Below are 26,496 nucleotides of genomic sequence, written 5' to 3'. Positions count from 1 at the left end.
TTGCATTGCAAACGGCTGAATCAATCACTGGGGGTAGAGGGGCGTGGTCAATCAAAACTTTTGAACAACTAACCAACTTCTAAAACCCAACACATTTCACTATGTCTACAAACGGAGTAGAATTGATCACATTTTTATATTAATGAACTAAATCTTAAATATCGTAAGTATAGTTAAAATTAAACTGTTTAATTAGATACAAAATCTGGGCTAACAGTGCTAATGTACAAAAGAGTTCAGTATACAATTAAAGAAGAATATGCAAGGATGGATATGAATAACGAGGAGTAGAAGTACAGCTCAGATTCTCTCGCCATTTAGCCAAGGATAATCAAATCAAACATATTTATAGATACTTTGGTAATGCCTGAGTCTTACTATACATTAGAAAAAATACATATCTGGCCAAGTTAAAGAAATTATGGTAACACTTTTCTATGAAGCCTGCATTTATAAGACATCATATGGTATTCTTAATGCATTATAATACATGCATAATGCCCATAAACACATTATAATGTGTCGTATCATCTGATAATAATCATAAAACAGTTACAATGCATCATAATACTGCTCATTTGTGCCTATAAATATTTAGTGTAATCGAAGAGAGTGTGTGATGACTTATAACAATAATAATGAAATATATTATGAGTGGTCTTTAACTGCTTAAAGTAAAGGGATGAAAACAAAAGTTCTTTTAAACATCTAAAAGTTTATTTATTAGATGATACGACATTATAATGTTATGAGTAAGGCATTATGCATGTATTATAATGCATTAAGAATAATTCCTATGATGTCTTATAAATGCAGGTTTATAGAAAGTGTTACTGACCAAGTTGGCAGGTTTTGCCAGATATTCGACTGAACTCACAAAATTCGCATGAAGCAGTCACTTTCACTGAAATTAACATACAAACTAAATGACCTGAAAAGTAGTTTACGGAAATGTTAAGTAATCTAAATTACGCATTTTGAGCTCCTCCACCCATCTCTATCCTTGACCCATGCAGGACTAAAAGAAGTTACAATAATCTGATCACATTATTTTCAATTTCAGTTTTTATAATAATAAACGACGCATTTACGGTGAGAATGTGCTTCAAGTAACGTTAGTCCACCAACACCTTACCTGTGCATCCAGAAAAAACGGATTTTCACTACAGAAACTCAGACTCAAAAAACATTTAGAAATAACCTGAAAAACTATTGTGAAGCATGTGCTGAATTGTTGTTTTTAATACATCCCGCACGCCTGTTTTTTAGGCAATGACGCCTGCACTGAAACTACACGCTGACTTTAGTATATGCTCAATATAGTAGCGATAGTGTTCACTTAAAGTAGGCTTATAAAATAACCCTCAACATACCTATTTGTGCTGCCACATCTCAAACACTGCTGTTTCTCTTCAAACAGGTCTGCATTGAGCATAAAGCAGACCTCAAAATAATCCCTTAAAGAAATTATTATTATTAGTCTTTTCTAACTTAATTCTCTTCCCTATATCCTCCTCTGACTCATATGAAAATAATAACTTTTATTAAGTATTTTTCATGTCAATAATTAAGGCATAAGAAAGAAAAAAATTAAATTAACATTTTATTCATATTTTATGTCCTCTGTAGGAGACACCAGACTATCTTTATAAAAATTGCAAAATGGCATGAATAGATGATTGGCAGGTCAAAATCAATGTGATTTTTATTTATATTTTTTAGATGTTTTATGCCAAACTTGTTTAAGGCTGATTGTCAACTAGGTTATGTTTAATAAACATTTTTGATTTATGCTTTTGTTTAATGCAATATGTATCCAATAAATTTCTTTATTTATATATATTTATATAAATTATATGTATTGTATATTATATCTTCATAGTAGGCTCTAACAGCCTTTTCTAATCACATTAACTATGAAAGTGTCTTTGGCGTCAGATATTTCAAAGGAACAGACGTTAGTCCAGTAGGCTACACCACATTCTGTTAAGTAGAGTGTACTGAAGACGTTTAGTTTAACAAACTGGCTCCACTTGGAAAGTCATATAACATAGCTCAAATTCAAGTGAAAATGCCGAACAAACTTGCCTAACCAGTCCAGTTTATTAACATTTCTTTTTAGTAGATTCAATGATTACTTTTTACGTGTAAGGTGCATTTGCTTCACAGTATTTTGGCCAGATTCTTTATGAGTTTGATAACATAAATCTGATCTACAATATTCAAAATAATCGCATGATTGTTAAATGTGAGTTCTGCCTTTTTAAATCATGAGAACAGTATTCAAAACATAGAATGATCCTCGTGGTAGGTATAAATAGATCATTTTAAATGTGTTTCCTCCAATTTATCTCAACAGCTTCTAGAAATACTCACTATTTTTATTGTCAACCGCAGTGATTCAGATCTAGAAATCTGACAATGTACTTTGTCTTGGAGGGTCATACCCTGCATCTCTATGTGTGCTTGCTGCTATTTTGACCAATTCCTGATCAGACTTTTGTGGGTTTAAAAATGACATCTTCTTTTTAATAACTTAAGCAAGTTTACATTACAGCACCCTGTCTGTCTCTGTGCTACAGACACACAGAGAGGTGAAGATCAGAATCTACGCAGATCTATATTACTTTGAACAGCCTGTTTGATGACTGCTCGTGTAGCGACACTGTGATTATTATCAGGCTAGCATGACGTTAATAGATGTGGAAGACCTCACCATGTAGTGCGAGAGATGTTACCCCCATCAATCGAAAATGACACAATCTCAGCTGCTAATAAAGGATATTATCTGTGTATATCTTCTGACGAAAGTAGAACTCAATATCTTCGCTGATGTTAACCTAAAGAGTGTTAATGCAGCCATATATTTTTTTTCTGCCTGGTTCACAGTTCAGTTATAACGTTATCACTTTAATTTAGCTGCTATGTAATTTCATAGAATGTAACATTATTGTCATGATAGCTTTAAAACAAAACCAAGAAATATCTTTATTTCTTGGTTTTGATGATGAACTGTCTTATGGGTTTTAGGGTAAATAATGAAGAGTTGATAAAGAAGCCATAACTTAATTTGTACATTACTTTCTCTGTGTCAGACTATTTGTTTAACATAATTGATAGTTATTTAATGAGTGATGTCTTGAATGTGTTCCTGTTGTTAGGACTCTGCTGATGATCACTTGTTCCACCACCTTGATCTTGAATTCTCCTTGTTGAGCATGAAGGTGCTGTGACTCCTTCTTCTCTGAATCTCAGTCCAGCCTCATTTAAGATTGTCATTGAGGTGAGAAGTTGTGATGGAAAAAGCATTAAAGACTTAAGAGATTATCTTGTTCAAAAATGTCCTGTGATTGCATTAAGTGATGTAAAGTTTAACAGTGTTTTGTGGTAAAAGTGTTTAAAATTCACAGTGGTCATCTTTGTTAGAGACTTGATCTGAGTTTTAATGCATGTCCAGTCTAGTCACCTAGAAGGATATGGTATATTGTTGAATACTATGTGTTCCTGTTACTGTACACTCTGTACAGGCGTTAAGAAACAAACAAAAAGATTTAAAATAAAACAATATCTTATATAAAATAACACCTTCATTAATCAATAACTACATAGAAATTAAACCAGGTGCTTTAACATTTTAACTAATTCACAAGACTGTCCCATTATCAGTAACCGCACAAATGAGAGACTTGTACCTGATGTCCCATTTCTACTTATATGACACGTATATAAAATCTGTAAATATTTTCTGTGTGCATATGACAAGCATTTTTTTGTATAATAAAGCAGGGGTCGTATCTTGCTCAAGGATCTCACCTCAGTTGTATCGAAGATGAAACAGAATGCTGGTCATTCATCTATACCCACTTAAAATAATACTGCTTGTACCGAGACTAGAACCTGCAGCTTTGGGGTTGTAAGTCCATATCTAACCATTAGACTGTGACTTCTATATATATAAGGTGTGTGTGTGCATTCAGAAGGGTTAGAAGATCTTCAGGATTACCTTTCATTAATAACTACTATAAGACTAACCTGCTAATAATTACTCAAGCTTTACTACATCCTTCTGAAGGAGTTATCTAAAATATTATAGAATTCAGCAAAAACATCAAAAGCTTTAAATCATTTAGTGTTTGGTTTCATATAGATATTTATTCATCATAACTAGAAAACAGCTAAAGTAAAACAGTGTGTATATAGAAGGCCATTACATATTTATGATGACTGGAATGTAAACAAGATGTATGGAACAAGTAAAAGTTAGAGGGTTGTGTGTGTAGTTACACACACTAGAGCATGCATTGAATGGTGTTTATCATACAAAGAACACACACACACACACACACACACACACACACGTCATTACACACACACACACACACACACATGCATATACGCAGGTTCTATGGGCTATTTTTTGTTTCTCGTGAAAAGTCACTACATGCGCGCTTCTTTTTTCTTCAATGAAGTTTGCTGTGGCTCCTGTCTGCATACAACTCCTCAAAATGCTCTGCAAAATCAGGCTTCTGTCCTCTGTAATGTGGCAGGCAGATGTTTATATGGTCATTGTCAGAAGTGGCTTGAGCTCTGAGACTTATGTATCCACACTGTCTTCTATCCAATAATCAGACGGAAGCACGCTCAAATAGCCCTAGACTCTTCTTGTATCTGTTCATGGCTTGCTCTGGAAAAAGACTAAACAAAGAACAGACAATAAAGATTAGTGTGTTATAAATAAACAAAGTCTGACATCTGCAAGGATTACAAATATTACAGCCAAAAGGTCTTTGCTGAATTTGTTGTATGTCAAAAGTTAGAGAAGCTTAACTTGGAAAATTAGGGTCTAAGAGGGGATAACTTAACAGTAATAATAATAATAACTATTTTAAAGTGCCTCTATTATTCTATTTCAATAGCTATTCATTTGTTTTGGGGGTTAGATTTACATGCAGTTGAGGTTATTAAGGTCACTTTTCATTGCAGGATCATTCGCCTTTCTCAGAAGATTCCACCAGACCTCTCCTTTCTGAATTTCAGCTTTAGGCTTTTGTAAAGTTAAACAATGACAAATGGATTTGAAAAAAGAATGAATTGCACAAATTGTAAATAAGATCTATAAACAGTGTTTGCATTTAGGTTTGAAGCTCAATGTGTATTGTTTATTGGAAAGGGTCTATTTGATGCAGTTTAGTCTTTCTTTTTCTTGGAGTGTTACAAGCTCTGGTGCATAAACGATTTCATCTAGATATGTATATTCGAGACGCCTTATAATCAAATAAATGTTACATTTTAAACATTTTAATGAATACATTTTAGACTTTAGGTCCATGAACCCAGTTAGTTTGTTGTCTGGTATTGTTCAAGAAGTATTGTAATTCTCAAGGTGACTTCCTTTGTTTTCTTAGGAGTATTTAATGAAGACTGTTGTGCACTTCATCACTTCATCATTTAGACAATTTAAACTAAAAAAGTTTGTTTTTATCAAACATCAAATGTTTCCACATTTTTCTTATTTATCAATTTTTTATTTTAAAAGTTTATTTAAAAAAGTGTCAGCTTCTCCCATTTCATTCCATGCAAGTGCTCTTCAATAAAGAAATAATAAAATGAAACATAAATGCATGGACTCAAAAGACATACCTCAGTACTTTTCCCTTTTGTTCACTTTCCTTTTCTTGGCTTTATCTCATGTTTGCTGGATTTTCGGGGGCAGGGGATGAAGAGGACTGAGTTGAGATTGATTCAGATGAGGATGACAGAGTCAACTTAGGATGTTTCTTTTCCTCTTACAATTTGTCAGTCTACTCATTGTCTTCTTTATGTTCTGTAAGGACATCTCGCCTCTGTACTGAAGACTTTGACTCAGCATGAAGCTCCCATGTCTCTTTCTTTGCTGAAAGGGCTGATATGAATACAAACCAAACTACATTTACAGCACATTTAATTTCTTCCCATTTTTGCCAACTTCCCATCTAAAGTTATTGTTAAATGTTAACACTTTATTACCTTTGTTAAGGAACACCACAAAATATAATTTAAAACAACGACAGACTCAGACTGAGTACACTGCTCCATTATATACCGTGGTATGTTATAATGCGGACTATGTCCATTTCCCGGAAGTAAACATTCATTTATAACTGGTTGGTAATTTAGGACACATAGAGGTAAGTTATACTCATATAACTGTTTAAAAAGTATAGTTGATTTTAGAGATAAAATAGCTTTACCGTTAGTCAGGCTCCAGAAAATCTTCTCGCCATGTCCTTGGATTTATCTTCTAAGAATTTAATTTAGCTTTATAAAAGCATTTTCCTCCTTCAGTTTCTGAACAGACACCTGCTGAGTCGGTGCTGTTGCTGATGATCCTGATGGAATCTAAAAAACACTAAACACTGTTGTACTGTAACTCTCCATCTATCTAAATATCTATACTGAACAACAATATGTCCTACGCTCAATAGCCTAACTTTGTCACAGATCAAGTATATTTAATATTTCATCAATTTTATTAAATCAACCGCGTTTTGGTCCTTACAATGTAGGTGGTTAAAACTAAAGCACGACACAATGTGTGAATAAACATTAACAAATACTAACATTAACAAAATAACTCAATATTTAATGACTGTATGGTGCTGGTTTGGTTGGTTACATATAAACATGACACTTAAAACAAATCCAGATGGCAGTAATGGTCTGTCTTAAACAGAATCAATCATTATTTCAAATGGCTGATTCATTTAGGATCAAATCAATAAATCAGTAAATGGCTCACTAGGTTCGATCAAAAATAGATTGATTCAAAAACAAAACACAGAAGTTGTTCGAGATGCTCATCGCTCTGCTCTGGCTTTGTTTTAATCTATTTCATTAGTAAAACAGAAAAAAAGACCATGTAACCTACTCAATAAACTTGTGTTGAACTGCTGCTGGCGGTAAAAGGTACATTTTATAACAAATCATGTGAGGAAAAGACGCTCTCAAAGGGTTCGACCGGTTTCTTTCTGATTCAGCATGATGCTTAGATGAAGCTACAGTCCAACAATGAGACTTCTATAAAGGGATTTTAACGCTTTGTCAGAACAAGGCATAAAAGGAAATAGAAAAAACAGGCTAATCGCCTTCAACGGAGAAATGCGGATTAGTGTAAAAAAATGAAACTGAGGAAGACGTAAAAGCAGATGTGATACCAATGATAAATATACACACCCTTAAGACACTTTTTAAATCAAACTGAAGACTGATTCAACCAAAATGATATGTGTTGCTGTACTTTTTGTTTAATTCATTAATTTATTAATTTGGTTTTGTACTTTGGTAGATATGCTGTTAAAAGAGCACAATGAAAAAGTGACAAGACTATGCAGGCCAGGATCACATTATTTTACAAGACCAAGACACGTTTACAAAATCAGATGACTTATATACAGGTAGGTGTAATAAAACACAATTCATGCATTGGCTCAAATCATTTTAAAATGTTTACATAAATCTTTCAATATCGCAGATTCAGTCAAGGATTGACGCGCACGCCATGGATATGGTCCAGATGGCATTGCTGAAGCTCTGCCAGGAAACTGAGATTTGTCTGCAGAAAGCCTTGAAAAAGTCTAAAAGCAAGACAGACAACGGATTGCGGAAGAAGGGAATTCATTAGAAAGATAAGTTAGCATCCGCCTATAAAAGGAAGGTGTGGGATATCTTTTCTGTAACTGTTTTGAGCAAGTGTTTTTTAAAATTATGAATTGATTGTGCAGTTTTGAGATCCTAAATACGCTTTGCACGTTATGGAAAATAGTTCCTAAAAAGAAAAATCCTAACTTAGTAGCTATCTGAATTATTGAAACACATTGTGTCTTTTGTAGTTGCAAAGGATTATCCTGTATGATGCTGACTTAGATTTAAAGCTAAACTTCAGAATTGATGATTTTAGTTTACGCTATTTCTTTGTCTCTACTGGTAAAAGTCAAATGTTTTGGATGACAGACAGGGCCCAAATTAAAATAATGAGGAAGGAGATGTAAGGATGGAACAGGTGAAAACAGAAAAGATTCTGAGGAGGAACTAGGAATAGTTTCAGAAAAATGTGGTGGAAAGGACTGCAGAAGCTGAGTACAGAGTCAGGTTTTTTCAGACTGAGCATACTGAGATAATCTAATGGAAATTACTAATATGGAGGAAGCTGATTAGTGTAATGATGAAGAAGGCACATGTTTCTGGAGCAAGAGCAATCATGCTTCAAAACCCCAAAAAAAAAGAGGAAAAGATGAGTAAGTGTTTAGAGGCTAAAGTGCAGGACAGATAATGACCAAGATGAGACCATGCTAGAAACCGGAGCGATGTTTCACTCATCAGAGTGTAGTGTGGGTCTGTCCCAGGAGAAGTCACACTGCAGTTATGGTCTTGAGGATATAAAGTTTTTCCTCAAGGTTTACTGTAAAGAATAAAAAGAGAGGTGTAAAGTACAAGATCCTGTGATTTAAAACAGTTCAAATAAATTTCTGAAAGATATATTACCAGCACAGAACCTCTTCTAAATATTATTAACTCCTCCCCTATCATTAGGTCAGTTCCCAACCCATTCAAATTAGCAATTATTAAGCTAAGAGATCAAAAACCACAACTTGATCCTAATGAACTATCTAACTACAGACCGACATCAAATCTCCATTTATATCTCAAAAATAGATTAGAAAAGTTGTGCCAGCGTAGTTATGTCTCCTTCTAAAGATGAATGATGCTTATGGTTTGCGTCAGGTTTTAGACCGCACCATAGCACAGAAACCGCATTAGTTAAAAATCACTAATGACCTGCTCTTATCCTCCGACCGAGGCCGCGCCTCGCTACTAGTTTTATTGATCTCACTGCTGCATTTGACACCATAGATCATAATATTCTCCTGAGCGTCTAAACACCGCTGGTGTACAGGACATGCTTTAGTAGTGGTTTCAAATCATACCTATCAGACCGTTTTTAATGGTAGATATAAAAACGGAGATCGCCTAGTATAACGCCTGTAAGCGTGTGCCTCAAGGATCAGTTTAGGCCCTTTACTGTTCTCTACATGCCCTGGGGAACACTATTAGAAAGCACAGGTTAATTTCTACAGTTATGCAGATGACACTAGCCATATTTCCCATCTAAGCCTCTGATAAGTTATCAGAAATGTCTAAATTAATAGAGGTGTTAAAGACATAAAAGACTGATGACTATAGAAATTTTCTTCTATTAAACTCTAATAAAACAGAGTGTGCTTCTCTGCCTGGCCCAAATTCATGTTTACAGCAAATTTCTGAGTCAAACTACAAATTAGATGGATGTGATATAAACATATCTGACAAAGTTAAAGACTTGGTGATATTAAAAGCAACCTGTCCTTCGAACAATCATATCACTCATGTTACAAAATCCGCCTACTTTCATCTTAGAAACATTACAACCTAGACACATGTCTTCTCTCTCCAGATGCAGAAAAGCTTTGCCCATGCTCATGACATCTAGACTGGATTACTGTATCGCGCTGCCCAGCTGGTTGTCCAGCATCTCTTCAACAAACAAGCTTCAGTTAGTGCAGAGAATGCAGCCGCCTTCTAGGCAAATCCTACTACAGGACAATAGGTCATGACTGGTTATTAACCCCCAGTTTTATCCTCTGCACTGGCTGCCTGTTCATTTCCCGGGATTGATTACAAAGCACTGTTACTGACCTGGCTGCTGCTCTAAATGGTTTAGCCCTACTTATCTGAGCAGCCTCTGGCAAGCCACACTCAGCTAGCGCTAAGATCCTCAAACTCAGGCTCCTGGTAGTTCACCTCGACAGCAAAGTCTACTGCTAAAGGTGGTCGCAGCTGCCACATTTGGCACCTAACCTGGAACAATTTTCCTGCCATCGTTCGGGGACTGACACACTTTCAGCTTAAGTTCAGGCTAAAGATGATATCTTAGCAAAGCATACTCGTAAAGATTAACATAAACCTATGCTACGGTGTACATCGTGGATTCCCATAATAGTATGAATGGCCGCCACTCTAATTATCCTTTGTCTCCACCCTCGGATGTACATCCCGAGGCATCTAGTTACCGAAGCCTCCAGTGGACTCCAGTGAGGAGATGACTTTCCGCGTATGACATCGAGGGAAAACTCCGTCCTGTCTGACTAATTCCATCTTGGACTGCACAGACCATCCTGCTGTTTGTAACGCATCCCGCCGTGTAGTGACTTGCTTGGCGGTCTGTGGGAATGATTTGCTTACAGTAATAATTTGCTTTTGTGAAGCTGTTTAAACAATAGCCATTGTAAAAAGCGCTATACAAATAAACTTGAATTGAATTGAATTGAATTGAAGTTTTGCTATGTAAAAGCTGATAGAGCACTGAATATATTGCTTCAGAATGAATCTTCACCACCAAAATCTAGGTGGATGCTAAATCCTAAACCTTGTTAATCTTCTGTGTCATTCTATTTCTTTACTTGTGAAGTTAAACTAGTATTCATTTCTTTCAGAATAAATCCTGTCAAAGGCTGAGATGAAGGGAAACAAAAACATCAAAATCCTCCAAGACCACCTCTAAATTCCTGAAAAAGCTGCAACGCTGTTTGTTTATTTCTGATTGAGTTTTTTCTTTCTTTGATCTGACTTGGTCTCTCACTGTTCTGCTTTGGAGCTCAACTTTAGACAGTGCAGACACAAACATCGTTTAAAAACAAACAAACAAAAACGTTAGCAAGCATTTTCTGCACATTGTTCAATGAATTAATGTAGTTTAAGATTTATTCAAGGTTTGGTGCTTGAAGGTATGTTTATTTATTTAGCTGCAGCTTTGTTTTTTATTCCTGTCTTTGTGTTTTAGCTCTCATTTATACAAGTGTAAAACTCTTCTTACTGCAATGCATACACCGCTCAATGAAGACAACAGGCTGGATTTGCTAATTCACCTAAAATGTTTATTAAAATGTATAAAGCAGTTGTTGTGTCAAATCTCGACCCACTCAAACCTGATCCCAGCCAAGCAGCTTATTCAGCTTTTCATTGACTAGCAGTAAATATTATTTTTAGTAATGTGATTTAACAAAAATACTATATGTACTTTGTCACTTATTAAAATGATAAAAGAATTATATTTAAGAAGTATTTACTATAAATATATGATGATGCATATATATATATATATATATATATATTTTATTTTATTTTTTTATTAATTTATTTTGACAAATACATATGTTTAGAAACGTATATAATTATCTTGATTATGACATTACTTTCATAGCATGATTTAATTTTGTTTTTTAATTAATTTAGTAAAGTAAAATTTTTATTTGATTAAAAACATTCATTTTGAAAGCTCATGGAAAGGACCCTAGAGGTGCAGATGGATTTGATACATTACATTACATTAATTTTAATTTACTTGAATATATGGTGAAATATTACTATTGTCACGGTTGTGTGGTAAGCACGAGAGACATGAATGGAGATTGTAAATGAAAATAAAAGGGCTTAATTCCACACAAAACAAAAGATATATAGACAGGCAGGTCGAACAGAGGCAGGCAGGATAAACACAGGCATAGACTGGTAAGGACTTCGACGCCAAACTGAACTCAAAACACAGGACTTAAATACACGGGTAATTCTGATTTAGACACAGCTGATGACAATAACATAATTAACACAGAGAGGAAGGCAGGGCACAGGAGCACATGGAAGGAAACGCAAAAACAGAAACACAGAGTCCAGAGATGTGACATTACCCCCTCTTCCCGAAGGTGCGCCCTCGCACCTAAAGGTACATCAAATGAAACAAACAAAACTAAAATGACTAGATTTGGTGATACCGGGTCTTGGGAGGAGGTTCTGTGGAGGACAGATTCCTTAGAGGGGGGCAGGCAGAAGGCAGAAGGGGTCCAAGGAGGAACAGACGGAGGAGGAGCCAGGAGAAGACAGGAGGAGTCCGGGAGAGGAGGAGATCCAGAGCCCAGCTATGGTGGTCTCAAGGTGAGCCAATGGGAGGAGGAGCCAGGAAGGAGACAGGAGGAGTCCGAGCAGAGGAGATCCAGAGCTCTGCCATGGTGGTCCAAGGAGCCATGAGGAGGAGCTGCGGAGGAGGAGCAGCCATCGACGGCGTGGGGCCCGACTGACGTGTGGGATAGTGGAGGAGGAGACTGAGGCGGAGACGGAGAGCCAAGAGCCAGGGTGACGTGGAGGCGCTGAGGTCTGGCAAGACGCCGCAGGCTCGCGATCGCATACACTTGAGGACGCGTGGGAAAAGGACGCGACGGAGCCAGGAGCACTTGAGGACTGAGGTGAAGCCGGAGGGAAGGAGGAGCCAACAGAGCCGTGGGATGGAGGGACGCAGGCGAATGGAGGAGAGGAATCTCCGAGGCACGGATGGTCGACGACAGACCAAGGCCTTGTGGAGTTGGTGACTGATGGATCACGGTGTAGAGGAGGGAGCTAGAGCCCAGGGGAGCCGACGGCTCACGAGCCGAGAGGAGTCTGGGTCTCGGAGGCAGGACGAGGCGAGGATCCCTTCTCAACTCGACGGGCGATGGAGACCGCAGACCTGCAAGTAGCTCCAGATGGTTTGTTGAGGATGAGAGGCTGGGATCCATCACTTTGTGTGTGGCAGGGAGGAAAACTTGAGGCGGTACTGGAGGACGCACGTGGCGCCGGTACCGTAACGGGATGGCGAGCGGCGCTGGTACTGGAGGGATGAGGACGCGGCGCGGGCACTGGAGGGAGCGTACGGGCGCCGGGGCACTGGAGGAGCGACGGGGCGCGGCATGGAGGGAGCGCACGGGCGCGGCACTGAACGACAGCACGCACGGGCGCGGCACAGTGAACGCGGGATGAATGCACGTGGCGCGGTACAGAAGAACGTGGACAGAACAGACGCGGGCGCGGGACAGGAACGGGAGCAGAACGCGCACGTGCGGCGCGGGGGCGCACAGGAACGGGATAGAACGACGTGGCGCGGGCACAGGAACGAGCAGAACGACGGGCGCCGGGTAATATGAACGGGACGCATGGGCGGAACCAGCTTAGCTAACGGACGGCCGGGCGAAATCAGCGAAGCCACGACAGCTGGGCGGAACCAGCGTTTACGGGATCGCCGGGCGAACCAGCGGGCTTCACGTGGACGCTGGGTTGCCGTTCCCGCACAGCAGCCGTCCGTAGCGTGGAGCCGCGGGCTGCCCGAGGAATAGTTCGTGTAGTCCTCGAGCAACTCTGCGCTCCAGCAGGCGACGAGTGAAGTTTGGCCTTTAAACCGCGCAAACATGGCAAAAAACAAAAAAATAAGGGGAAAAGACGCCACATTTACTTTTTGTAGGTCCGAGCGTTCTCTGTCACGTGTTGTGGTAAGCACGAGCACACACCGAGACGCAGTCAAAAATAAAAGGGTTGAATTAAAAATGGCAAAATAAAAGATATACAGACAGGCAGGTCGAACAGGCAGCAGGATAAACAGGTATAGACATCGGTATGACCTTGACGCCAGCCAAACTGACCCAAACACGACTTAAATACACGGGTAATTGACTATAGACACAGCTGATGACAATAACATAATTAACACAGAGGAAGGCAGGCACAGGGAGCACATGGCATGAAACGAAAAAGATAAACATAGAGTCTAGATGACAAATATATTTATAATAATAAACAAATTAGCATTATGTATTCTAAATAAAGATGGAACTTAATATCCAATTATTAGATGGTATGACGTTGACCATCAGCTAATCTCTCCCTCCATCTAGCTAGACTTACCAGACAGGCTGGATATCCCAGCTAGAAGAAGCAAACAGATGTGACACTGTTAGTCAAATGATTCTTTTTTTGACTCCACAATAATTATGAAGAGAAATGACATGAGAAAAATACAGGTCTTGCTATTTTATGGCTTTTTAGCATCTTCCCAAAAATGTAGCTGTTACATGCAATAATACAGTAGAGCTGTAATGGCAAAATGTTAAACACTTAGCTTTTTCGACACAACAAGGTAAATACATCCAGCCCTGGATATAGACTGCTAGTGTCTGTAAACCCTTCCTGAAACTACAGAAGCACATTTATTGAAACCTGGTCAATAGTGAACAAATATACAATACATTTAGTACAGATTGTCAAACGTCTATTATAACAGTGTCCAATACCATCTCTTGCCCATATGTTAGTGTTGTTATCACTGCCTCCCTGAGCTGCTGCAACGTTAATTCTCACTGTCTGTTGTTGGTGCTGCTGCCTCTGCTGTCCAGTGTCCTTCCCAGTTTTCAGTTCACCCCATCTTCATGCTGTCGTAGCTGCTGCCTACCTTCCCTGCAACATAAAACCTCACTACACACTACACATCCCACCAGAACTCGATCATACGTGGAAAACCGGTGGCCAAGGCTGTTCTAGCCCACTGGCACCAAGTGCACGCACTGCCCCAGTGTCCCGGCCCGCATGACAATCACTGCACATACAAACACAACAACAAAATTATCTACATAAAGCGCACACACAGCACAGGATTGTGGTAACTGTAGCCTGTACACAATTCGATTGAAGGCAAAGGTCCGGATTTGAGATGTGATGTGGTCAAGTAGTGTGCTTTCCCGCTGTCATGCTGTTCTAAAAATAGGTTTTCTCTCCCAGCTTGTAGAAGGTCCTCATTGAAGTTCCACAGATGATGATGAGATCATTGTGTGCAAGGTCCATATAATCCAGCATACTCTTTAGGTTGGCTCAAGAAATCTTCTTACATTATATTGTGGTGGCCTATACACAGCTGCGATTGCTGCTTTTATTAGAGAATCTATTTTAGTTAGAACAAACTCAGATCAGTCACATCTTGTATACATTGCCTGGACTGCGTTGGAATGTGCTCTGCAATATATATTGCAACCCACCTCCATTTTCCTTCTGCTTTACGTGCCGAGGTGGAGCGCCTGTTCCATGTAAACAAGTTGTATCTTTTCAATTGAGATCTGCCATGATCCGGGCCATGCTCTACAAAAATGCAAAGAACATCCGCCAGTTGCAGCTCATGATGGCATCTGATATCTCAACGCAGAGATGCCAGCCCCTTCCGTGTTGTGACAAAGGATGGTGGCAAAGGTTCTCTACATGCTGTACAAGTATGATGTCTTCAACTCTGTTTCTAATGTCAGTATGATGCTGTGGGGATTTCTGATCCGCATATATTTTCTTCTTGTCTAAACTGTGAATATGTAATCCATGCAGAGAGGTTGTTCTGCTAAGGGCAACGTAGGCCATTCCTGCTCAAAATCTTCAAAGACAAAACTGCAGTGCTCCGCATTGTCATGCCTTGAACTTTGTGGGGCTGTGCAGGCATGTTTCAGTTTGATGGGAAACTGTCGACAATCATCTCTTTCTCAGCAGATTCCTCTCAGATCACCAATGTAAGGACGTCTTCACCTCGCACCTTGCGATGTTTGACCGGCAACTTGGATTGTCGAATTAAAGTCCTAACATTTTTATTGTATGTATTCTGTCTTTTGTTTCAGGATTAGATTGTAATCGTACAAACAAATTCAAAAATCAAATTCAAATTTTATTTGTCACATAGTAGCATACATACATGGTGTAATGACATGCAGTGAAATGTTCTCTTACAACTGGCCCAGCATCAAAATAGAAACAAAATTTAAATGCATATAAATATAAAACATAAAAAATATGTATAAAATAGTGTGCAAAGTAGAATATAAAAATAAAATAAAACAGAGAATATAAATATAAAGTATAAGATATAAAGTGTAAAAGTATAAAGTGTAAGTGTAAAGTGGCTGTGCAAATGTCCAGTGCAAAGTGGCTGGTGTGCAATTGTCCACAAACAAGTGGTGTATCTGGGGAAAGAGGGGTGAAATATGGGAATTCTGCATTTAGGTGCTGGGTGTTTTCTGTTCAGACTCAGAATGGCTCATGGAAGAAGTTTTTCCTCCTCATTCTTTCTGTGTTTGCCTTCAGGTGGTAACGGGCGTTACAGCTTCCGAACGCAGCAGAGAAAAGAGTCCATTGTTGGGATGGCTGAGGTCTTCTGATGATCTTCTGGTCTCTGCACAGCACCTGCATAGATGTGCTGCAGCACAGGGGAGCTCAGTGCTGAGCAGGCGCTTCAGCTGACCAGAACGTACTTCTCTGAAGAGCTTGCATCTGTCCCTGTATGGTGCTGCCCTGAACCAGGAGGTGATGTTTCCGCTCAGACACTCTCGATGGCAGGTGTAAAAGTTCCTGAGCACCTGAGATGGGAGTCTGAAGTCCCTTAAGCGCCCTTCAGATGGTATAGACGCCAAGCCAAGTTCTCTTCACCAGGTGTTGATGTGACAGGACCAAGACAGGTCCCAAGTGAGGGAAGACCGGTGGCAAATTTGAAACTGTCCACTTGTCCACTCTGTCCACAGTGTCGCCAGCAAATTTATCAGATGGTGGTGGAGTTTAGCAGGCCACAGTCAAAGGTGTGTACAGCGAGTACAGCAGGGGTCTAGAACAACTCCTGAGGGCTCCAGTGCTGAGAGTGAGGAGGATGAGGTGTGTTTTCCCATCCGCATGGCCAGGGTTCAGAAATGTGTCAGGAAGCAGGATCCAGTGACGCAGGGATGGGCTGAGTCCCAGGACCTCCAACTTCGAGGTGAGCGTGAGGAACTATGGTGTTAAACGCTGAACAAAATCATAGTCCACACTTAACAGCATTTTCACATAAATTCTTCCTAAAACCAGGTGGCTTGTGGTTGTGTGGAGGAGGTGTGTGATGGCATCCTCGTAGACCGGTTTTAAGTGGCAAACTGTAGTGGGTCGAGGTGTCCGTAGATGGGTGATGAAGTTCCTCTGACGAAATCTCTCAAGACTTTCTCATCACTACAGACGCTGAGCTACACAAAGTGTAATCACAAGATGGTTGAGGTTTCTTCGGCACAGGAACAATGATGGACTCCTTTGAAACACAAGGTTCACTAGACTGTTTCAGGAGAGAGATTAAATATCTCAGTGAACACCGTGCGCAGCTGGTCAGCACAGGCTCTCAGAACCCGACCTGTGATGCCGCAGGTCCTGCTACCTTCCTGGTGTTCACTTCTGAATGCCCTCCACGCCGTGGCTCAAATGGTGAACGTGGATTTCCTCTCCGGCTCTCTCTCTATGCTTGCTGTCAGACGCGGCGCCATGGTGCCAGCGTGATTAGCGTGATTAGCTGCAGCCTAAACGAGCATGGTGCTGTGTTTAGCCTGCCTGCTTTACATCCGCCTCCACTCTGGAGGTTGCTGCTTTATAGTCCGCGGGATGTTTCGTCCTGCTAGTTCCTAGAGTCACCGTTGAAACTGTGACTCGGCTTCTCTCACAGAGCGCTTCTCTTTGCCTTCCTTTAATGCCTGGCGCATCGCTGTAACGCATTTAGCTCATTCAGATGGCATCCCGTGACAATCCCCGCAGGCGTGGAGCGATCTTCAGAGAGTCGCCGATAGTCGGTCTACCCACGGTTGCTGGTGAAACGCCCTGATGATTTCGTTTTCACCGTCATCCGCCAGTTTCCCGATGAATCCCACCACCGCCTGCGGAACTCGCTGACGCCCGGAGCTACGCACCGAACATGGCCCAGTTCGCGCTATCCAAAGCTGCTCAGGCTGCCATCGAATGGTCAGACTAGCGTGACACCTCCTCTGTACCAGCCCTGGTTTCAGCCTCTGTTTGTAAACAGGTACGAGGGAATGGCGGCATGGTCCGATTTACCAAACGGGTGGGCATGGATTTGCCTGTAGCTCTCTCTGAAGGTGTGTAACAGTGATCCAGAACCTTTCACTCCTGGTGGGGCAGGTGAGGTTGGTGAGAAAGTTTGGCAGCAAGCGCGCTTGAGGTTTGCACTGTTAAAATCCCCCAGCACAATGAGGCGGAAGGGCCCCGGTGCTGTGTCTGGTGTGTTGTGAGGCCGTAAATCCCACAGAGTGTCCGTGTCCGCTTGAGGTGGGAATATAAACGCGCTGACTATGACCTAGCTGAATTCCCATGGAAGATAGAAAGCATGGTACATTTGATGGTCAGAAGTTCCAGGTTTGTGTGTGCAGGAGCGCGAGGAGAAGAACACCAACGCTGCGCTGCCGCACCAGCGGTTAATTCAATATCAAAGACACACTCTATCGGTAAACAGAGAAAAAACTGGCCGCTGTATGTATGTGGTCCGGTACCGCTGTTCAGCCATGTCTCGTGAGGCAGAGGAGGTTGCAGTCCTAGAATGCCCCTCTGGGAATTGATCCTTGGCCCTGAGGCCGTCGAGCTTGCTTTCAGAGACTGGACGCTGGCTAACAGTGGACATCAGGTAGGGATGTGCAGCGTGCTCCTCAACCTGTTCCTGACGCCGCTCGCTTTCTCGTGGACGCCGGTCCGGTCGCCGCCCTTTGTTCTTCGTCAGGATCTCGCCACAACATATCCGGCTTAAAAACGCAAAGTTGTGTGGATGGTAAGACCAACAGATATAAGAGTGGCTCGGGTCGATGTAGTAATAGCCATCTTGAGAAGAAAACTACTATGACTGTCCAAAATACTAATAATTAAAAGAAAACAAAAAGTTTTGCAGGAGCGTCGTGGATTTAGTCGAGCCTTAACGGGCGCCATCTTGATGAAACATCCACTGACGCCATGTTCACTCCCATAAGATTTATGCCTCTACATCCAGATTCCTGGTTACCACACATACTAACTCCCAATGCATTTACCTGAATTGTGTCACAAGTCTTCCTTTTTCCAGTGACAGGTTTGTTTATTCTCTATCCTTCCTGTTTTGGGGTCTTTCCTGTAGTCTTTCGGGCATCAGTTGTCATGAAAAGGGTTTGTAATGGTCTCGTATTGGTACTTCTGCAAACTCTTTTGTTGGTAGTAAAATATGTGCACAGCATTACGCGGTTGGCAGTCTCCCTGGCTCTCTCACAGCCTGCATGGAAAAGCTCCACTATCACCCTGAGTTTTGACTCTGTCACCCAAAAGTCTGATGTTCAACATCTGAGCAAAAGCAGGTCTCTTCAATGATATCTCCTTGATATGTGGCTTCAGACTCCTGGGGCAGTTTTAAAAGGGAAATGCAGGGTTTTACCAGAGATGCTAAATGCCGCTGCCTCCAGGTAGAATGCAAGACAACAGCAACGGCAGGTGACTGAGAGATCCCTTCTTCCTGAGCGAGGAGTAGTCGCAGAATCTTGGTTGTTTCTGAGTATGTACTGATGACGGGATTTACAGCCAGCACCGCCAGACAAAAGTAAAAACTGCCCTGGATTATGACCCCACACAAGCTTCTGACACCACTGTCGAACGGAAAGGTAGCTGCCTGCGTCTCATTTAAACTCCTAAACATCTTCTCTACAAATTCGGCAGTCATTTGAGGTTTCTATCTGTGGTACGACTTGTTCCATCTTCAAAAGAATCTGTACTCCGGGACATCTTGTTCATCCTCTTCTTGTAGATTAAGGTCTTCTTTGCTCCAACGCAATTACAAGCTGCTCAACATCACCTCAGTGCAAAAATCTCAAAGGCTCCTGCTGGTCCTTCCGCTGTAGCTGTTCATGATGCTTCATCAACTTTTGCTGTGCTTTTCGATCTTTGTTTCTTGTAGCTTTAACTATACCACAGAGGATTCCACATATACCTTTTGTAAAACTCTGATACGTTGATAGCCAGGTTTCAGTTATGTTGACGCTGATGTGGCACGTAAAGTTTTACCAAAGTTCGTGAAACTTTCTGGCTGCTTCTCCTTTGGAAAAGCGAGTATACCTTATAATTGCAGCCTTACCAACAGTCCTCTGAAGGAACTTACATTGTTGAGGAGTGGTGGACATTCTTCCTTAGCTCTGCTGACCATACACAACATGTTATTTGACATGAACTGCAAGGCACATCATTTCAAACTCCAGTGTTTGAGGTCTTGCTCTGTATTTATCTAACATACCTGACATCTGACATCCTCTGAATCAGGATCTTGTTGTGTAGGACACTCAAGAGGCAAACTCATCTCAGGGCATCGTCATCCATCGGTATAAACACAACGCTCTGAACACTTTTCAATGGTAAGCTGAATGTCGAAAGCACAGACTCCCGAGCGCCCACTTGCCTGTGTTTGAAGTGTAGGCCTGCGCTGATTTGTTTCCCCATTTCATCCCTCTCTGCTCATTGATTTGACGAACACTCTTGATGATGGTCTCAAAGAAAACTCACCTACTTGTGTTCCGCTTGGAAATGGAGGGTTACACATACATGATGGCAGAAAGAGTCAAGAACAAACTGAATGTCCATGTCCACGGGTTGTGGATTTGGGTGATTGTGGTGCCTGATATGGTAGTTTAGGAAACCCAGATCTGCACAACACCCTTTCCTTTTGCAAGATTTGAGTGATTCCTGCTGTAGCTTGGAACCGTGACAATTTTATGAAGCTCGATCGGTGGTAGAGTCCGTAACCGGGTGGTGGTTATGTAGCTGACTAAACAGGTCACACAATTTGGTCAGAATCATTTTCGAATTCCAGTGTCCCCTTACCTAGCAAGCCAGCAGATGAATGTGTGGGCTTCTCTGGCTTGGAAACTCCCACTCGAGCAAAGAATCCCCGACTCTAATGGCTGAGCAGGTGACAAAGCAGATGGGTCATTAACGATACACTGCTTTCAAACATCCAGATGATCGTGACGGGTTTATTTCGGCGATTTCGCATTTTGTTGTCCAGTCGTTTCAAAGTCAACTCCTTTACCTTTGTTGAGCCTTGATTGCCGTTATGACTTCTGCCATCGCAATTCGCTGCACTGAATGCAAAAAGGAGGGTGTCCTAACCGTCGATCATGGTCAGACTTCAAAGTTTTCTTCCCAATAAGATGGAGAGCCTCTCAAGGGTTGCATAAACCTTGTGGTGTCACGGCTGTGGACTGTGTTCCTTCGACCTCAAGATCTATCCTCTGGAAGAAGCTGTTGGAGATTCTCCTGTCCGTCTTGTAACAGGTTTACCTTTCAAGATCTGATAGACATGTTGTTTCTAGCCATGTGTCTCAGTGACAAAACTGTGCAAAGAAGAGATAGTTCTGGTCTATAAACGAGTATCCATGCAGAACAATCCCAGTATCGAAATACATGCTTGGTGATAACAACTCTTAGTGCTCCTTGTCGATTGTGTTCTGTCCAGTGGAAAATCAAAAAGAGGGAGTTTTCATGGCTTCCAGTTTTAGAACCTTGAAAACCAAATCATTTTTTTCTTGGAGCAGTGAAATGGCGCTGGAAGATTCCTCATTGCATGATATTGGAAGTCCTGTCCAATGTCATGGCTGCTTAACGGTCCAGAGGAGAGTTCAGCTTCAACTAAAGTAGCTGGACTCGCTTATTAGGTCTTGGCAGACAGTTGACGGTGTTTCACCTCAGAGGGTATACACAGCCAACAGCACGCACCATCAAGCTGCCGTCCTTGGGCAATGCAACTATTTTTGCAAATGGTAAAAATTTTAATATGATACAAATGCTACGACATCTAATCTGGCAAGTTCCGCAGGAATGGGAGCAAATCGTCATTTCACCGCAACAGAGGACGTGGATCCTCGTTTCAGATGACTGTCACATGTGTGGTGATCCATTCCTGCCTTCTCTCTGCTGGAATCCGTATTAGGAAACTGAACAGGCACTGTCACATGCATGAACATATTTCCGGTTAAGGCTGTAACATTTAACATTTTGAAATATCGCGGTTCTGTTGCACATCTTGACTTGAGCAGCCAATAGTCATGCAGCGTTATCGTTATATCCATATAAAGTGAAGAGCCTATGGAGACGACTTTTTTTTATTACAAACGCGTTTTTATTTTAATTACTGAAATATATATATTAATTATTTAAAAGTTAAACAAGGTTAATAAAAGTATATCTGTCTTGTTTTAAGATTGTCATTAGTCATAAAATAATGAGTAATTTAACTTTAAAGGTAATATCGGTTGTTATAGCCAATTTTAAAAATGTAGAGAAAGATACGTGGTGTATTAAAAAAATAAGAAGTAATATATATATATATATATATATATATCTTCTTCTTCTCTTTCTTCCTCCGCTGTCCGGGGCCGGGTCGCGGGGCAACAGTTTAAGCAGGACGCCCAGACTCCCCTCTCCCAGACACTTCCAGCTCATCCTGGGAACACTGAGGCGCCCCAGGCCAGCGAGAGACATAGTCCCTCCAGCGTGTCCCCAGGTCTTCCCCGGCCTCTGGGACATGCCCGAACACCTCCTCTTTGGGAGGCATCCGGGAGAGGCATCCTGAACAGATGCCCGAGCCAATTCTCAGCTGGCCTCTCTGATGGTGGGGAGGAGAGCGGTCTACCTCCGAGCCCTCCTTTAGTGACTGAACTCCTCACCTCATTCTAAGGGGGAGCGCTGGTGCCACCCTACGGAGGAAACTCATTTTCGTCGCTTGTATCCAGGATTCGCCCTTTCTGTCACACCTAAAGCTCATGACCATAGAGAGTGGTGAACAAGATCGATCGGTAAATCGAGCCGCCATGCTGCTCAGCCCTTCTTTTTCACCATGACAGACCAGCACAGCGACCGTGACATTGCAGAAGCTGCACTTCTATCCGCCTGCTCCACTCTCGCTCCATCCTCTTCCTCACTGTGAACAAGACCCCAAGATACTTAAACTCTCCACCATGATGGTGAACTCTCTACCTCACAACCTGAAGGGGCAAGCCACCCTTGTCCGACTGAGAACCATGGCTCAGACTTAGAGGTGCTGGATTCTCATCCCAGCCGCTTCACACTCAGCTGCAACCGCCCAGCGCACACTGCAGGTCTTGCCAGATGCAGCCAGCAGAACAACATCGTCAGCAAAAGCAGAGAAGCTTATTCTGTGGGCACCAAAACCAGACCCCTTCCAGCCTCGGCTGCGCCTAGAAATCCTGTCCCATAAAAATAATGAACAGGACCGTGACAAAGGGTAGCCCTGTCGGAGTCCAACATGCACTGGGAACAAGTCTGACGTGCACGCCGGCAATGCGACCAGCTCCTGCTCTGGATCATACAGGATCGACAGCCTTAGCAAAGAGCCTAACCCCATATTCAGAGCACTTCTCAGCTAGGACACCATTTAGAACCCGGTCGGTCGCCTTCTCCAACCACAAAACACATGTGGACTGCTGGGCAACCCCAGGAACCTCCAGCACCTGAAGAGGGTATATAGAGCTGGTCCAGTGTTCCACGCCCAGGCTAACCCGACTGTTCCTCTTGAATCTGAAACTATCGGACGGATTCTCCCCCTCTCCAGTACTCCTGGGTACAGAGACTTTCCCAGGGAGGCTGAGAAGTGTGATCTCCTATAGTTGAGCACACACCTCCGGTCCCCTTCTGTAAAAAGAGGAACCACACCCGTCTGCCAGTCCACAGAGGCACTGTCTCGCCCACGATGCTGCAGGAGGCGTGGTTTGGCCAAGACAGCTCCTACAACATCCAGAGTATCTGAGGTACTGGCGGATCTCGCCCATTACCTGGTGCCTCCTGCCACCCAGGAGTTTCCTCAACAACCCCAGTGACCCTGCAGCCAGGTGATGGCCGAGTCCCCCCCAGGTCCTCCTGGCCCTGCTCCCTGTGCGGCATACTTCCAGCTGGCGGGATTGAGGAGAACCAGCATTCCTTCCACCGCCCGGATTAATATCCCCAGTCGAGGCTAGCAGGTTCCCACCAGCACTGTATATGGTGTTGGGTGGGCACTGCTCTCTTTCTGAGGCGCCTGACGGTTTGCCAGAACCCTTGAGGTCAGTCCGCAGTCATTTCATGGCCTTCCCAACTCCTCCCAGACCCGAAGTTTTTGCCTGCACAACCACCCGGCCAGCGGTCCGCTTGGCCCATCGGGTACCTGTCAGCTGCTCCTGAGCCATGAGCCGCACCCAGATACCTTGGCAGGGACTCCTTTTCTTTTCAGCTTCTGACGTATCCCTTACTCCGATGTCCACCATCGGGTTCGGGATTTCACGCCACGGTTACGCACCGGAGACTTTACGCCAGCCCGACGGCCGCGCTGACCAAAGAGGTAGAGAATACGTCCACTCGACCATCGTCTCCAGCCTCCCCGGATCCGCCGCCTGCCAGAGGGGCGGAGTTAAAGATCAACACTTCGACAGGGGTCCCTACAAACGCTCCTCAACAGACTCACGGTGCGCTTTGGGCTCAAGGTTGAAGTCTGTCCGGCTCCTCCCGCCTACAGATTCAACCACCACCAGGTGGTGATCAGTTGACACCCACCTTCCCCTTCACCCAAATGTTCAAGATGAGGTCGAGGTCGGATGATACAACCACAAAGTCGATCATCGATTCTCCCATTTAGTGTCCTGTGATGCACACGTGTACTGGTGGACACTCCTTATGCTTGAACATGGTGTTTGCTGGACAGGACCGCGATTAGCACAGTAATTCCAAATAACAGAGCCCCACTACTTGATCGGGCCGCTCTCTCCCAATCACGCCCCTCCAGGTGCAGCATTACTAACGCGGAGCGCTGGAAGTCCCCCAGCAGGACGACAGAGTCTCCAGGTTGAGCACTTTCAGCACCCTCCTAAGGACTCCAAGAAGGCCGGATTTACACTGCCATTCGCCCGTAGGCACAAAATGACAGTGCAGAGTCTCCCCAACCCGAAGTCGCAGGGAGGCACCCTTTGTCCACCGGGTTAAAATCAACAACATATGTATGCTGCCGGGAGCAGAGCAAGTCACACACTAGCCAGCTACTCACCGCGCGGCAACACCAGAGGTGGAGAGTCCAGCCCCTTTCTCGGGAGGAGATGGGTTCCAGGAGCCTGCCAGGCGTGTGGAGGTGAGTTCGACTATATCTAGCCGGTATCTCTCAACCTCCCGCAACAACTCAGGCTCCTTCCCCAGAGAGTAGTGACGCTCCATGTCCCAGAACTAGACTGAGTCCAGGGGTTGGGCTGTCGAGGCCTCGCCTTCAGATATTGTATATATATACACACACACTATAATACTTTATGAAAACAAAGTTACAACCAGAAAAGTATATTCTTTACATTAAATACAAGTGAATTGGACATACTTTATGTAATATAAATGATATAATGACACATAAATTATAATCAAACACATTATTACAAATTACAATTTGATTAGATTTTCTCTTTAACATACTTGCACACATATTATGTATGTGTATAGTGCCTTGCAAAAAGATTCATACCTTCAAATTTTTATGTTGTCAGCCTTATGTGAAACTGCTTTGAATTACTTTTCTCAGTCTACACCCATACACCATAACTGAGTCATTCTACGAAACGTGTTATCAGCTACAACACTGGATGAGATGTCCCAAAGTGTGTTAAAGCTTATTAATTGTGTTACTTGCTAATATTAGGCATAATAAAAATACTTTTCTAAAGAGCATTAATACCTCAATGTGTCTGTTTTGTTTTGAAAGTTAAAGACCCTTTTGGTATTTGTAATAGGTGTTTTCTGTTTATATTAGGGACATATATTTATTTAAATTTGATGACATTTTATTTATTTATGATGTGTGTGTGTGTCCCTGAGTTTGACTATGCATCACCCAGTCACACCAAATTCTTAGTTGTAATAATGTACCGCTTCTATAAATGACCAAATTTACAGAAGTGACCTTGTTTAAGCTGAGTTCATGTTACTATGGTTTATAGGCAACTTGTTGCTAGTTTGTTGTTAAGAAGGTTAGGTGTTCTGGGTGGTGACTAGGTAGAAGTTGCTAGGTGGTTGTGATTGTGTTCTGGTATTACACAGTTGCAAATGTAATGTTGTTGCTGAGCAAGCTACGCCCCCAGTGGTGTGACGCCTAGGGTAAATAAGGATGCACATAACCGGGAGGAATAACCTCTTAATATAAAATATGATAAATACATGATCGAGCACAAATATATTACATGTTGTACAAAAAGATAACCATTGGAAAAAAAGGGGAAAACGATAAAAACAACAGTTTTTTATTAGGAACAACTTTGTTTAAAAACTGCTTTTGCAAATAGAAATATGATTTAAATCTTTAACTTTCAGTGTCTCATTTGACAAAAATATAAAAAGAATATAAACAAAAGCATAAAATACTATTTCGCACGTCTAAAATTAGAATAAACTCCTGTGTTTGCACACAACAAATAATATAATAATATCAATACGCCAAATCAAAGCCAAAAGTATATTTTATTTTATGAAAAATGATTTAAAGTACAATTTAAATGACAAACTACATGTCATATTTTTTACTAAAAATAGACATTTTATTTTTACCACACACACACACACACACAGACACACACACACACACACACACACACACACACACACACTCACACACTCACACACACACAGATCTTTCTATTTCTGACACATTTCTTCTTTTTATATCTATTTTTTAGATGAATTATTAATTCTATTTTCTGTTTCTATAGAAGTTGAGCTGCAGACACATGTCTTGAAGAGACTTGCACATCTCACTGTTACTGATTCATCATG

This window comes from Puntigrus tetrazona, chromosome 3, assembly GCF_018831695.1.
Source record: "Puntigrus tetrazona isolate hp1 chromosome 3, ASM1883169v1, whole genome shotgun sequence".
NCBI classification, from domain to species: Eukaryota; Metazoa; Chordata; class Actinopteri; order Cypriniformes; family Cyprinidae; genus Puntigrus; species Puntigrus tetrazona.
This window is presented reverse-complemented; position numbering follows the sequence as displayed.